The sequence below is a fragment of the Desmodus rotundus genome, chromosome 7 (assembly GCF_022682495.2).
Source record: "Desmodus rotundus isolate HL8 chromosome 7, HLdesRot8A.1, whole genome shotgun sequence".
Taxonomy (NCBI): domain Eukaryota; kingdom Metazoa; phylum Chordata; class Mammalia; order Chiroptera; family Phyllostomidae; genus Desmodus; species Desmodus rotundus.
The window spans coordinates 93,385,979-93,399,576 of record NC_071393.1 but is presented as its reverse complement, the minus strand read 5'-3'; positions in this window follow the sequence as shown (position 1 = coordinate 93,399,576).

The window sequence follows — 13,598 nt, the reverse complement described above, 5'->3', positions numbered from 1 at the left end:
TACCATATTTTTCAGAACATAAGATGCACCAAGGTTTTAGAGTAGGAAAATAGGGATAAAAATTTTTGAAGCAAAAAATGCGGTAAAATATTTAATAACATAAATAACATAATATTTCACCAATGTAAATGTAAGCTACATTCGGACTATAAGACACACCCCCATTTTCCTCCCAGATTTGGGGGGGGTGTGTCTTATAGTCGGAAAAATACGGTACTTGGCACAGCACCAAGCACACAGGAAGAGCTCAGTAAGTAGTGGTGGTAGATATTCTTACACGCGCCACCCTCTCTATCTTCACCACTACCACTGTCACTGTCACTGTCACTGCTGTTACTGCTAATACTATTACTGCTGCTGCTGCTGCTACCACTGCTGCTAACAACAAGAGCAGTATCCATGGCTGAGGAGCAGAGCAGGTGCCAGGAGAAGGACTATTAGAGACAGCAGCAGCCATGAGGGAGGAGGGGATTAGAAAGGGTCAGAGGGTGGAAGTCACAACTTCAAACTGCTGTCGAGACTGACTTCAGAATCTGAAGCCTGACCTTGAGGCTGAAGAAGATAACATCTGCATGCACCCACCCCAGATGTGTCTGCGGGGGCAGCCTCCTGGCTTGGACACCTTGGCTCAGAATCACTTTCTGTCTGTGCTTCTGTCTGGTCCAGTGCCCTCAGTGGAGGAGTTGGGGGAATGCTGGAGGAATACAGGGACATGACCGAGCCCAGAATTCAATCCCAGTCCTCTGCTCTGGGAGACAACCCTGGGTACTGAGCCCAATTACACATTTCTTTCTTTATACTATTTTCCAGTGGAGAAAAGTCAGAAAAATGTGTGGGCAAGGTACAAATACCTCATTATCTCGGTGGTTCTTCTCCCAAGGCCGTGTTATTGTTTAGGGGCCTTCCCTGCTTCTCTGAATGTGCAGAAAGGCATTGGGGCCTTTCCCCGAAGACACTGGGTCTTGATAAGCAACTCACTGAGAAAATATGTTGTAGATATTTTTAGGACTCGCCACCACCTAATATGGTGGCTACGAACCTTCCTCTGGAAGTCAGATAAAATCTGGCTTCACAACCTGGCTTTGCTACTTTTTAGCTGTGGGGCCTTTTACAACTTTCATAACTTCTCTGAACTACATTTTCCTTATCTTTAAAATCATTGTAATAATAGACACCTTCTAAAGTTCTTGTAAGGTGAAATGAGAGGATTCACGTGTGGTACTCAGCACACTGCCTGAACTTTAGCAGTTACTGAGGAAATATTGATTATTGTTGTTCGTATCACTGTCATGTGATCATTTTTGGAAAAAGTTTTAATTCAGGACCAGAGGCAGCCACAAATCTAGGTACCAACTTGACTTCACTTCTTTACATTGTCCAGCATCCTGAGACTGCCTGCTTGGCAAGGACTGGGAGGTCAGGCTGCTTTCCCCTGCAGAGTTCAGGAGGGTGGGTAGCAGAGGATCTCCCAGGTGGCTTCAGCGAGGCACAGCTAAAAGACACAAGGACGAGATACTGACATGACCCGGAAGTGCTCCACAGCTGTTCTAGTGGTGCTGTCTCTCCTCCTAATCATAAAAAAAAATTCATTGCTAGGAAGCTGGTTTCTAACTTCATGTGTCTTGGGACAAAAAGGTCGACTTTATTAACAGACCCATTCAATTATGACTAACGAAAACATACCTGAGAAATCATAACACTTCAGGTTTATTTCCAGTGCCAAAAAGCAAATTTCCCCAGAGTACAGGAGAGTGAGTCAAATGACATTTGGCAAGGGCTTCGAACCCCCACTGCTGGAGCAACAAGGATGGATGGGATGCAGTGAAACAAACATTCTCCTTTATTGCTGGTGGCAGTGAAATCACTATAACCTTTGGGGGTATAATTTGGCTGTTGGTGTCAAAGTGTTTATTTCCTTGGCCTGGGTAATTCATCTCTGAGAATCTATCCTAGGGAAATAATACACAAATTTAGAAAGGGCTGTGTGCTCATGGCCTCACTGTGTAGAAGAGCGGAAAGAGGGACAAGAGGTGTCAGGCATGCAAAAACAGGAGCCATCCTCTATCTGTATTTTATATTATGAGTCATTGGTTTATCATCCCATAGTCTTCATAGTTATTATTTCATGGATTTAGGATTGCAGCCTACCATAGCTTGCCTAATAAGGTGTTGGCTACTTGGATTGCTACAAAAATTCTTCAATTATAAATAATGCTGTAATGAACATTTTCATGCATATAGTTTTTCTATAGTTTAGATGATTTCTGTAAAACAGGTTCCCAGAAGAGGGGTTGCTAGGTTAAAGGTGAGAACAAATCATTTTGGCACGTTGTTTTCCAGGAGGGCTGCACAGACAAAAGGGAGTGGCCTGCTGCTGAGGCGGAGAATAGAGGTGTGCTCACTTTCAGACCTTGCAGACAGAGGTGGGTTGAGAAGATACCACCAACTGTTGTGCCCTGAGGTCATGATAAAAGCAACAAACAGGAAATATGCTTACTTTGTTTTCAAACAAGATAACATGCAAACTCACTTGTAGTTAGGGAAGTGCGGATTAAAACAGTGAGATACCACCTTTCATCCATCAGACAGGTAAAACTTGAAACCATTGCTAGTGAGACTGGGGGGAGGGGCACCCTCATAACCAGCTGATATAAGCGGGAACTATTACAACCTTTTGGGAAACTAATGTGGCCAATTGGATTAAAACTTATCTGAGAACACCTCCATGGCATCCTATAACCATTACTTCCTCCTCCCCTCTCACCTGAGGACATTTTTTTCCATTGCATTTAGAGAGAGAGGAAGGGAGAAAGAGAAGCATCGATTGATTGCCTCCCATACTCACCAGTGAATCATATGTGCCCAGGCTGGGAATCGAACTTGCTACTTAGGAATTACCATTGCATTTGTGATGAGGACATTTAAGATCTACTCTCTTAGCAACTTTCAAGTATATAATATAGTTATATACTGTAAATGTCAACTACAGTCACCATGCTGTGCATTAGATCCCCAGAACTTATTCATCTTCTAACTGGAAATCTGTGCTCTTTCACCAACATTTCTCCATTTGCCCCGCCCCACAACCCCTGGTAACAACCCTTCTACTCTCTGTCTTTATGAATTAGGCTTTTTTAGATTCAACATATAAGTGATGTCATACAGCATTTGTCTTTCTCTGTCTGACTTATTTCACTTAGCATAATGCCCTCAAGGTCCATCCACGTTGTCATGAATGGTAGGATTTCACTCTTTCTCATGGCTGAATATAATATATGTATCAAATCAACACATTGTACACCTTGCACTTACATGATGTCATATGTTAATTATATCTCAATAAAGCTGGAAAAATGATCTGGGAATCCCATTTTTTAAATCTATCCTACAAAAAGAAGGTACCAGGTCTATTTTCTCATTCTTTACAGGTTATTTGGCTCCTACTGTGAGCTAAATCCATCATATGTCTTTGGTCTTATCTCAGAAGGTGCCATATACTTTTTTGTCTTAAACAACTAAGCATTTGATATGCACTGGCAGAGGCAACTATCTCCAGTAGCTACTTTCCCCTTCCTTTCAGTGATAGGTTTCACAGATCCTATGCTGACCCTATTAGAGACCACATAACCCAGCCTCCTTTACAGTTAGGTGTGGCTTTATGAATGAGTTCTGGCCAATCGGAGATGAGTGGAAGGGATGTTTGCAAACTCCAGAGATGGAACAATCAGATTTGTTCATCTGGAAATTTTGGCCTTTAAGAGATACCAGTGAATGTCTGCTGGTCAGTTGAACTGAGAAGAGATAGAATTGGGAGCCACAGATGGCTGCTTTCTGCCATGAGAACAGAGAAACAGAGGTGGTTTGCAAAGAAAGCGGACTGGAACAGATGCAGTGGGGTGCGGGTACTGTGAGGTCTGAGGGTGCTCAAAGCAGCTGGTGCCATCGTGGCTCTCATTCTTCATGAGCGAGGCCTCACTATTCCTTGTCATTGGGTCCTTTTAATAAATCCCCCATTTTCTGTCAGCTAATTTGAATGATTTTTGTTATTTGCAAGAAAAGGGGATTTCATAAAGATGGAATCCTCCAAAATACCCCCCCTTTTTTTTTTGTAAATGATAGTCAGTAAGGTGTGGTAAGAAAATTTATTGAGATGTTATATTTTGCTTTTGCTGGTGTGGAAGAATTATGGAAAAAAAACAACAGGCATTTGTTTATTCTTGGAATTTTCCCTTCCTGCTCTGAGAAGATAGACAGGCTTTGGGTTTCTTGCCTCAGAGGAAGTTTGAACTACTGGGCTGAGAGAAGTTTCCTAAGGCAGTCTGCTATTCCAGGTTTGGTTTCCAAAAGTTTGAGTTCCTTGGGGTGATTATTCTGGAGGAAGGGAGGAGAGTGTTCTAAGGTGGGGTAGGTGGGAGCAGAGAGAGTGAAAGGAGAGTCCTTGAGATAGAAGAGGGAGAAAAGTCTGTAGATTCTCTGTCTTTGGGGAATCTGTACTCTAACCCGGCTAGTCCAGGGAGACTCCAGGCTCCTAAAGGGGACTGGAAGCCTGGTGCCTCCAGAGAGACCGGATCCTGGCTTTCCATGCCTGCCTGTCACCTCCTCACAAGAAAACCTTATTTTTAAAAACAGAGGAAGCTTGACAGATTTGGCTCACAGGCCAGTTTGCTAACTCTTGAATTAGAATATCATCATTTAACAGCCCTCAGTGAATTGATAGATATGGGCATTAGGCATATCTATTAATTTTACATTTTTGTATTATATAAATCTGAGTTCTCATAATGGTCTATACAGTCAATAGATATGATGTATTAAAATAATGGATTGTAACATCATAAAAAGGGAGTGGATGTTAACATCACAAAAAGGGAGACAACCAGGCATTGTGTGCTTCCTATGGTCTTGCCAAACGGCACTCAGAATCTTGCCAAAGGCCCCAAACCTAGTCTGGATGTAGCTACATATTTGCAGGAAATGCAGTGGACAGAGAAACATGTCAAATTGCACCAAGAGTATGCAATCAGCAAAATCTAGACTGGGAAGTTGCACAAATTGAAGTTTCTTCAACAGATTGGGTGAAGTAAGGGGATAGAGAGGTTAGATTCGGGCTGAAAGAGATTTAGGGTTGTATCAACTTGCAGAAGGATGGGCAGGACTAAACTCCAGTTTAGGGATGCACAGTTGGGTGATGATAAAAATCAGGATCTGGGGAGGGTTGTGATTTGGAAGGGGTCCATGGGTGGGGCTTCTGGGGTGGGTGGCAAGGTTCTAGGTAGTACCCCCTAGACATTTTTGCTGCAGGCATTTTTGCTAGAAATAATTCTACTGCATAACCAATCGGCTATAAAGCAATGTCACTGTAAATGACAAAAGAATTAAAATTAAAAGAGGGACATTAAAAAGGACATAAGGAGCCCTGACCAGTGTGGCTCAGCGGGTTGAGTGTTGTCCCGCAAAACAAAGGGTTGTGGATTTGATTCCCAGTTGGGGCACAAGCCTGGGTTGTGGGTTACATCCTGGGTCTGGGCAGCTGATCGAAGCTCTTCAAAACTCTCTCCATCCCTTCCCCTCTCTCTGAAAAAAAAAAAAATCTTTTAAAAAAAGTACATAAGGAACTGACACGGATCTCGTCCCGCAAGATCTGCTGTTGAGGTTTCAGTATTCAAACACACATACACACGGACTATAGAAATCCGGTGGGGGGAAAAGGGGCTACGTGGCCACTCTCCAAGTTAGAGAGAGACCCCTTCACACCCCCCCCACAGGCTTTATTGTTTTTCTAGGCCTCCTACATCAAAGATGGTCCTCATTTATTATTCATAGGTTTGTTTGGGGTGGTTATCTTTGCAGACACAGGAGAGGAAGTCACTGAGTACATCAAAGGGGGATATTTGCAATGTAAATGGTTGAAAGGGCTATGTCCCATACCTGGAGGGTCTAGCCCAGATTCTGGGAAGATAAAGATACTCAGTAAATATTTGCTTCCTCAATTCAGGGTGAGGGAGTTTTTTAGCAAGAGCAAGTCTCATAGCAGTCTAAGTACAATGCAGGCCTGATTTCCCACTGGAGAACTTATCCATGGACGTGGGTCATGCCCGCCTACTTCGCTCCCCACTGGTTTTCCAAGTGGGGGCTGAGCCACATTTCCCACGCTTGGAACGGTTCCTCATATGGAACCATGAGAAAAGTAATAACAAAATTAAGCAGATTTTACTGTGGGCAATGAAAATATATTGTCTTTGAACTCTTTTGTTCACGGTATTATACATTGTTTATTGCATGTTTATTCGTCTCCTCGTTTGGCATTGCACTTGTCTTCCTTTCTGCTAAAATGTCTTTCTTCATTAAAAGAGGTATCAGTTTCCAACTAAAGAATCAATAATTAATGCTCTCAAAGACTGTTGCAAATTAGTAACTGACTCTTTTTTATTTGCCATAACTTGGTAAACTTTTGGTTTGGGTGGGTGGGAGGGATGACTGTGCTCCCAGAAGAATTTGCCAACTGATGTTATCATTTTCTGCTATAGTGTGCAATCTGGCTTTATAGGTAGTTGTGAAGATCCATTATTTTAGGACTATCACATCTACTCACTGTATAGACTAATACCAGAACTGAGATTTATTTAATATAAAAATGAGAGTACTGTAAGAACTTCTTTGTCAATGGAGAAATGAAACCAAACTCAATATGTTACAGAGCAGGGCAGGGGTGGTTCACGATAAATTATTACTGAAAGGATTCGCCTTTCTGTCTCTGGAGGTTCCTTCCCCCACGCCCACCTGCTAGGTTCGAAATGCCCGCCGCCAGAGGAAAGACGTCTCTCAATGCCAGAGACTGGTGAAAAGGAAAGGAATTGTTTATTTAAAAGTTACACAGACTTAGAGTAATGGCTTAATGTCTTCAATAAGATACTAAAGTCCTTTAGAATACCCACAGATGCACAGTCCTTCCCTCTCCCTGTGCCCAGTCCGGGGGGGGGGGGGGTACCGTGTCTTAGGAAAGGAAGTAGAAATCCGTGATTCAGGCTCCCGGCACCATCAGCTGTGTGGCTGCTGCGATCTCCAGTTAATCCAAAGCCGTGTGGCACCTCATGGCTCACCGGCAAGAGTCCTTTCTCCCCTTTTTCTTCCCGTCAAAGTCTCTCCTGCTGCCTAAGCCGCGTGGCAAATAGAAGCACTCCAAAACCTCGTGGTCCTCTCTACTCTCCTTCAGAACCGTGTGGTCCTTTTCCCCATTTCAGAACCGCGTGGCCCTCTCTTTACTTCACCAAAGCTGCCTGATCCTGGCCCTCTTCCTTTTCCCTCAGAACCTCATGGTACTCCCATTTACTTCAGAACCGCGTGGTCTACTATTTACTTCAGAGCCGCATGGTCTACTCTCTCTTTACTTCGGAGCCGCGTGGTCTACTCTACTCTATGGATGCCGGGCTTAGGTTTTAATCCCAGCGCCCATCTTCCTTTGCAGCCCCATTTCTGACTCCTCCTACAGTCAGTTACACCTGCCAGCATCCTTGTATTCTTCCAGCTTTACTGGGCTGCCATAGTAAGTCTGGGCAGGTGTGGCCCCATGGCATGGAGCCAATCATCTCCAAGCTCTCCCACAGGCCCTGTAACCAGGGGGAGTTGCTTCCCAGTCCCATCTTGGGTGGAATTTGGTCCCATCCCCCTGGCTCAAAGCATGGCCACAGCTACTTAACACATCCATGAAACCAGTTAAAGGTTATAGATATGTTAAATGACTGTGCCAGGGGTTAGCTGCAAAGCTCTTGCTACCCAAAACAGCTCTGAATGGCCCTGTTCCATGTGTCCCATCTCCCCTGGCTCAGGCTTGTGGGGGTGAGGACATCCTACATACATTTTTCTAATATTTCCTGGACACCCCGAGTCCTGGACCCCATCACAAATCCCTTCTTGGGGCCCTCCTCTTGGCTGCACCCTGCTTCAAATACATTAAGTCTACCAAAAGTAAGCAAATTGTCAACCAGTTATTTTATCTTTATGGCAAAATTGCCTTATAGCCAATTAGTTTATATGGTGAAATTCTTGCCCAAACATCTTGTGGCAAAAATGTTTACTGGGAAACTGATAGGTAGTGGTGAGATTTTATTTCTTCATCTCGTAGTGGCAACAAGAATATTCACCTTAGACCTCTGCATTTGTTCATTTTTTGTATTTTAGTTTGCAGTAAAAAAAAAAAAAAAAAGAATTCTAGGAACAACATAAGCCTGGAGCCATTAGGTGCCATGATGGCTTCTATTGGTGTATCCAGAGAGCTGCTTTGAGAATGAAGCCGTGCCAGAGGAACTTGGGGCCTAGACATAGGCGTGAGACATAGTTTGATTACCTGTATCCGGGCATTTCTGAAGCTTGATTTACCCGTGAAATCTTAACCAAAACAGTCCATCTATATATTTGTAGATCCTCAGAGGCTGGTGAATGAATGTTTCTCAAGAAATTGGTTTTGTTGGATTTTTGGTGATTGCTTCCACTGTCTGTAGTAACTCACATTCGCTGCCACACATAGGCAAACCTGTTCTTTCTCATTCTCTCTATGCTCTTAAAAACTTCGTCTCGAATTTCATAGTGGTAGGGTGCATTTTCATTCGCTGAGGCATGGTTCATTCTGTTCTGACCTTGTCTGAGGGTCTGCAGAGCTCACTGAGGGGATGGGAAGCAACCTTCTGCCACAGGCAGATAAAAATCTTGCCAAATAAACAGTTGGCACATTTGTTGGGTTAGTCCAAGGCCTAGGGGAAGTAAGGGGCAGTCGTGATTCAGTCATTATTCATTTATTCTATATTTGTTAATTTCCAGGCACTGAACATGACCAGTTTTGCTGTGGGGCGGTGGGGGGGGACTCACAACAGGGGGGCAGGGGTGGGGTGAATAGTTATGTGGTACAACCTGGGGAACTCTCAGAGGCCTGCCTGTCTCTGGTCGGATCCATCCCCTCTTCCGGGCTAAAATTTCCATCATTTGAGTTATTTCTTCATATTGGTGTCATACTCCCAGGAAGTTCAATTTAGAATGGGAAACTGTGTTTAAATGTGTTAACTAGAGGAATGAGCACACTTTAGGACACAATATCACTATGGTGAAAAGTAGGAGAGGATGGATACATCTTGATGAGATGGTGGTCTTTGGGAATAGTCTGGAGCCCTGGGCAGCCAGGAGGTGTTGTCTAAGGTTAGGGAGGAGGGCAGAGGAGAAAGGGTAGGGGAGAGAGAAGTGACAATTATTTCACCATTTCCTCAGGTTTTGGTAGTACTCATGCCTTAAATATCTCCCTCTGGTATTTTGTGTTCTAAGCTTTGAAGTCAGACAGACCTGTGCTTGATGGCTGGCCTTGCTACTTACTAGCTGGTATCACTTCTAATTTCTCAGCCTCAGTGTCCTTATCTGTATAATACGGAGAAAGCACTCACCTTACTGGATGGTGGGGGGAGTAAAAGACGTTAACATATATAAAGAGCTCACACAGGGTCCAAGCTCATTGGTTTCTTTCGGTGAATGTTAGTTCCTGTCCCTGGTTGAATAATCTGGTTGTTTGACAGCATTTAGGTCAGAGATGAAAAATTTCTAATGGATTTTTAGATCAGCTTTACAGGTGGACCTTTTTTGGGAAGTTCTATCCTTTTAAAAAGGAATAAAGAAAGATCTAGCCTCATCTCATTCAGTTGACATTCCACAGTCATATTTCTCAATATCCTACTTTCTCTTTATTTTGTAGTATTTCTTTTCCTAGTGTACCTTAGCCCCTATTAAGTCAGACCCTAACTAACCCTCTATATGCCAGAGAGGAGTCAAGAGTTCTTCCCTTCCATTTGTTTTTGTTTTCTTTCTTTTTTTTCTTTTTTAAAATATATTTATTGATTATGCTATTTCAGTTGTCCCATTTCCCCCCCTTCACTCCACTCCATCCTGTCCACCCCCTCCCTCCCACATTCCCCCCTATAGTTCATGTCCATGGGTCATACATATAACTTCTTTGGCTTCTACATTTCCTACACTATTCTTACCCTCCCCTTGTCTATTTTCCACCTATCATTTATGCTACTTATTCTCTGTACCTCCCCCCCTCCCCTCCTAATCCCCTGTTGATAACCCTACATATGAGCTCCATTTCTGTGGTTCCATTCGTGTTCTAGTTGTTTGCTTAGTTTGCTTTTGTTTTTGTTTTAGGTGTGGTGGTTAATAACTGTGAGTTTGCTGTCATTCTTACTGTTAATATTTTTTATCTTCTTTTTCTTAGATAAGTCCCTTTAACATTTCATATAATAAGGGCTTGGTGATGATGAACTCCTTTAACTTGACCTTATCTGAGAAGCACTTTATCTTCCCTTCCATTCTAAATGATAGCTTTGCTGGATACAGTAATCTTGGATGTAGGCCCTTGCCTTTCATGACTTGGAATACTTCTTGCCAGTCCCTTCTTGCCTGTAAGGTCTCTTTGGAGAAATCAGCTGACAGTCTTATGGGAACCCCTTTGTACGTAACTGTGTCCTTTTCTCTTGCTGCTTCTAAGATTCTCTCCTTCTGCTTAATCTTGGGTAATGTAATTATGATGTGCCTTGGTGTGTTCCTCCTTCGGTCCAGCTTCTTTGGGACTCTCTGAGCTTCCTGGACTTCCCGGAAGTCTATTTCCTTTGCCAGATCGGGGAAGTTCTCCTTCATTATTTGTTCAAATAAGTTTTCAATTTTTTGTTCTTCCTCTTCTCCTTCTGGCACCCCTATAATTCGGATGTTGGAACGTTTCAAGATGTCCTGGAGGTTCCCAAGCCTCTCCTCATTTTTCCGAATTCTTGTTTCTTCATTCTTTTCTGGTTGGATGTTTCTTTCTTCCTTCTGGTCCACACCATTGATTTGAGTCCCCATTTCCTTCTCATCACTATTGGTTCCCTGTACATTTTCCTTTGTTTCTATTGGCATAGCCTTCATTTTTTCATCTGGTTTTCGAACAAATTCAACCAATTCTGTGAGCGTCTTAATAACCAGTGTTTTGAACTGTGCATCCGATAGGTTGGCTATCTCTTCCTCGCTTAGTTGTATTTTTTCTGGAGCTTTGAAGTGTTCTGTCACTTGGGCCTTTTTTTTTGTCTTGGTGCATCTGTTACTTAAAGGGGTGGAGCTTTAGGTGTTCCCTGGGGCGGGGTAACGCTGGTCACTGCGCTGTGACGCTGTACGTGGGGGAGGGGCTGAGAGGGAGTAATGGCGCCTGCTCCATTCTCTGCCGGATTTCAGTCACTCCCTCCACTACCCACAATCAAACTGGGCTCCTCTGGTGCTGGTTCCCGAGTGGGTGGGCTTGTGCACGCCCTAGGCCCCTGTGGGTCTCTCCAACGACCTCTCCTGTGAGGCTGGGAGTCTCTCCTGCTGCCGCCCCAACCCCCATGGGCGTTTTCAATCAGAGGTTTGAGGCTTTATTTCCCCGCCGTTTGTCCCCGTTTATCTATGCGTGAATGTGGTGCCACGGGGTGCTACCCGCCGCTCTGCCTGCCCTGTTCTCCGCCACTCTGAGTCCGGCCCTCTCAGTTTCTCTGTGCGTGAATGTGGGGCCGCAGGGTCTGCTAGTGGTCAGACTGCCTGCGCCATTCGTCCCACACTCCACCAGTCTCGGTCCCGCCGCAGCAACTTGAGTCCTCTCTGCCCCGGTGCCCGTCTCCGCCCCTCCTACCGGTCTGGATGTATGTTTCTTTTTTATCTCCTTGGTGTCGGACTTCCTTGCCGTTCGATTTTCTGTCAGTTCTGGTTGTGCGAGGAGGCGCAGTGTGTCTACCTACGCCGCCATCTTGGTTCTCCTGTTTTTGTTTTCTTAAAGCATCAGCTTCTGGTGTCTGAGGCAATCAGGAAATGAGAGGAGTTTACTTTTCTGGGCAACAGATAATTAAAAATAATGATGTACTGCGTGCCAGCTGTGTGCCAAGCAAAAGGGCTGTGCATCTTTTCCAGGGCTTCTTTAATCTTTACAATAACCCTATGAGTGGGGATTATCTCAGGTTGAGAGCCCTATAGGGATTTTTTGAGGAATAAATGAAATACAGTTTGAAAGGTGCTTAGAACATCTAGATTTAATCGATGTTAACTGTCATTTTTACCATTATTTTTCAGTGAGGAAAACTGAGGCTCAGGTTGGTTAAGATCCCCATTTAAAGTCACCCAGCTAGAAGGCTGAAGAAAGAGTCCAGGTTTTTGTGTTAAAAGTCAGTGTGAGAAATCCACTGTTTTACAATATCTTGATTGAAATATTAAAACATTAATCAACTTGAACAATGACAAAATTTTCAACTCCAATTTACTGTGATTGTTCAGTGAATGTTTATTATAATTTTGGGCTAACACATCCCCTAACCCCTGACCCCTTGGTGGTATGCTCCTTGAACAGATGCCAACTTCAGTTCTTACTGACTCCCAGAGCACAGCCTCGCAAAACGGGTTGCTTTCAAAAACCTGTCTCCCACTTTTTGTCACTTTTTGTTAGCCAGTACTGTGGTGTACATCTTTGTCCTCTGGCCTTCCCCTTGGTCCCTGGGACTGTTCTAGGGGTGGGCACTGATCCAAGCCTTGCTGATCAGCACTTTCCTCCTCCCAGGACTGTTCACACTTGAATTAAGAGTGCTATTAGTACCTCTCTAGGGGTGGAAATAGTAAGATGTAAAACTTGGGGTGCCATGTTTCCAGACATATGAACAAAGCCAGTCTTGAGAGAAACTGAAGCCAATACAACAAGGGAAGCAAAGAAGCAAAAGTTCTGGTGGTGCTCAAGTTTCTGGTTTCTGATGTTCCTGAAGCCTCAATTTATCGCCCTCCTCACCCCATTCGTTTGACTGTTCAAGCTTCTTTTGGCTTTCTTGGGCTAATTCTTATCCTTCGTTTTTACCCAAGCAAATTCAGGTTGGATTTCTGTTACCGGTAACCAAGAATCCTGGATAACCTAAGGTCCACATAGCCACAAGTAATCTGGACGACCTGCTGATCCTGAGCATACTTTGCTTATGCTATTCTTTGTGCCTAAAATGTTCCCTGTTCCCACATGTCCAAACCTAACCACTCAGTCTTAAAGACCCATTTCTCACCAACTATTTCTGATCCAACATGCTAGAATTTCTCTCTTCTAAGCTCTTGCTGTACTCAGAAGTTTCTAACTTGTGTTATCATTATTTATATACGTACCCTCTCTGCTATTTTTTTTTTCTAGAACAAACATTTGCCTTGTTCATCATGTTCCCACTGTGCTGTCAGTGTCTGGCATGGATAGCACTATATAAGTGTGAGTTCCCTTCTTCTTCCCTTTCTTCTGATTGCAGACACACTTTTTTTCCCTGTAGCTTCATTTTCTTTCCCCAGCATCAACATTCCATTCCCTGTGGTTGAGTGAGAAAATGCTCATCTGTGTCTGCCCCAGGCAGTTGTGTTTTGATGAAAGAACACTAACAGACTGTTGTAAAAAAATTTATTTAAAAATGGTTATTTCATTGAAGGCTCAAGTGACTAGTGAGGGAAGTTGTTAATACTGTTTAGATGGTGGGTTGCCTTGGTATACATGATATTTCACATAGAATATGGATTTCAAGTAGGAACCCTATAAAATTTGTATTAGC